The 2,500-nt window shown below is 63.0% G+C and overlaps 1 pseudogene; it reads left to right on the top strand.

The window, feature by feature from the left end:
• The window catches only part of LOC126433553 (large subunit ribosomal RNA), a 7,951-nt pseudogene that overhangs the window by 1,643 nt on the left and 3,808 nt on the right, over positions 1-2,500 (top strand).

The following is a 2,500-nucleotide window of genomic DNA, read 5'->3' as shown; positions in this document are numbered from 1 at the left end:
AATGGATGGCGCTGAAGCGTCGTGCCTATACTCGGCCGTCAGTCTGGCAGTCATGGCCGGTCCTTGCGGCCGGCCGCGAAGCCCTGACGAGTAGGAGGGTCGCGGCGGTGGGCGCAGAAGGGTCTGGGCGTGAGCCTGCCTGGAGCCGCCGTCGGTGCAGATCTTGGTGGTAGTAGCAAATACTCCAGCGAGGCCCTGGAGGGCTGACGCGGAGAAGGGTTTCGTGTGAACAGCCGTTGCACACGAGTCAGTCGATCCTAAGCCCTAGGAGAAATCCGATGTTGATGGGGGCCGTCATAGCATGATGCACTTTGTGCTGGCCCCCGTTGGGCGAAAGGGAATCCGGTTCCTATTCCGGAACCCGGCAGCGGAACCGATACAAGTCGGGCCCCTCTTTTAGAGATGCTCGTCGGGGTAACCCAAAAGGACCCGGAGACGCCGTCGGGAGATCGGGGAAGAGTTTTCTTTTCTGCATGAGCGTTCGAGTTCCCTGGAATCCTCTAGCAGGGAGATAGGGTTTGGAACGCGAAGAGCACCGCAGTTGCGGCGGTGTCCCGATCTTCCCCTCGGACCTTGAAAATCCGGGAGAGGGCCACGTGGAGGTGTCGCGCCGGTTCGTACCCATATCCGCAGCAGGTCTCCAAGGTGAAGAGCCTCTAGTCGATAGAATAATGTAGGTAAGGGAAGTCGGCAAATTGGATCCGTAACTTCGGGATAAGGATTGGCTCTGAGGATCGGGGCGTGTCGGGCTTGGTCGGGAAGTGGGTCAGCGCTAACGTGCCGGGCCTGGGCGAGGTGAGTGCCGTAGGGGTGCCGGTAAGTGCGGGCGTTTAGCGCGGGCGTGGTCTGCTCTCGCCGTCGGTTGGCCTCGTGCTGGCCGGCGGTGCAGGATGCGCGCGCCTGCGCGGCGTTCGCGCCCCGGTGCTTCAACCTGCGTGCAGGATCCGAGCTCGGTCCCGTGCCTTGGCCTCCCACGGATCTTCCTTGCTGCGAGGCCGCGTCCGCCTTAGCGTGCTCCTCCGGGGGCGCGCGGGTGCGCGGATTCTCTTCGGCCGCCATTCAACGATCAACTCAGAACTGGCACGGACTGGGGGAATCCGACTGTCTAATTAAAACAAAGCATTGCGATGGCCCTAGCGGGTGTTGACGCAATGTGATTTCTGCCCAGTGCTCTGAATGTCAACGTGAAGAAATTCAAGCAAGCGCGGGTAAACGGCGGGAGTAACTATGACTCTCTTAAGGTGGCCAAGTGGCAGCGGTGTGGCTGCATCCGGACTTGGCTTTTCGAAGTGCGGTCTTGATGTAGTCGTGCTGCTGCTGCGAGGTGCCTTCCTTGGGTTATAGTTACAGGGAGAGTGATGCGCAATACATGGGCCTAGCCCTCTTAGCCTCTCCTCTCCTGCGGTCTTCTCCCCTTCTCGTGGGCCCGCTGACTTCGCAGAGTGGAAGACCGCACCAGGGGCTTGGGGGGGTTACCAGCCCCCCCTCGCACTATCCCTTTTTTAGTTGGGGGCAGTAAGCAGAGAATAAGTGGTGGCCCTTCCGCTGAAGGTGCCACCCCAACTCCCCCAGCACCTAGCCGGCCAACCGGCCGTGCCGAAAATCTTGTAGCTTTTGCAGCTATGTATACCTGTAGTGAGTGCCACCGCAGCTTTACAACCAAGAACGGTCTCGGGGTCCATCGCCGCCGCCAACATCTTGCGGCCGCCAACGCGGAGATCGTCACGGAGAGGCATCGCGCGAGGTGGACGGAGGAAGAAGTCCTGTCGCTCGCCAAGGCGGAGGCCGAACTGTTCCTTGAGAGGGACGCCCGGTTCTTCTTCGTCAATCAAGAACTCATCAGGATGTTCCCCGACCGAACGCTCGAGGCAATCAAGTGCCGACGGCGGCAAGCTGCCCACAAGCAGCTTGTCCGCCAATTCATGGAGGCGCTTGAGATCGGTCGGGGGGAAGAGCCGGCGTCCCGCCGGGGAGCAGCGAGCCCGCTGCCTGACGCGGGCGAGGCCGCTGCGCCGCCCGTCGACGCAGCCAAGGACTTCGCGGCCGACACCACCGGGCCGCCGCCGGAGGGGCCGACTGACGCCGCCATCTGGGAGCATCTGGCGGGGCTACCCGCTTCCGCCCAGCGTTTCTCTGCCCTGGATCGTGTCATAGGTCTGGGGCGGGGCACGCCGCCCGATGTCATCCTGGGCATGCTCCCGGATGCCCTTGCGTCGGTCGGGTCCAGAGGGGAGAGATCGATCACCAGGACACAGCGGCCGCGCCAACCATCGAAGCGGCCGCCTGCCGCGCCGCCGACGCAGAAGCGCAAGCGGCGCCGCTGGGAATACGCGAGAACGCAGGATGCCTTCCGACGGTCGCGTGCACGTTGCGTGCGCGGCCTCTTGGATGGCACCCTGCTCCAGCCGCCACCTGCCATCCCTGGTCTGCTGGACTTCTGGGCGGACCTCTTCACCAAGAAGCCCGTCTCCACCGCGGGCTTCATTCGTGACCGCCTCCT

This window comes from Schistocerca serialis, unplaced genomic scaffold (assembly GCF_023864345.2).
Source record: "Schistocerca serialis cubense isolate TAMUIC-IGC-003099 unplaced genomic scaffold, iqSchSeri2.2 HiC_scaffold_1168, whole genome shotgun sequence".
Taxonomy (NCBI): Eukaryota; Metazoa; Arthropoda; class Insecta; order Orthoptera; family Acrididae; genus Schistocerca; species Schistocerca serialis.
Note: the sequence above shows the minus strand (reverse complement) of the source record. Positions and strands in the feature narration are given on the sequence as shown.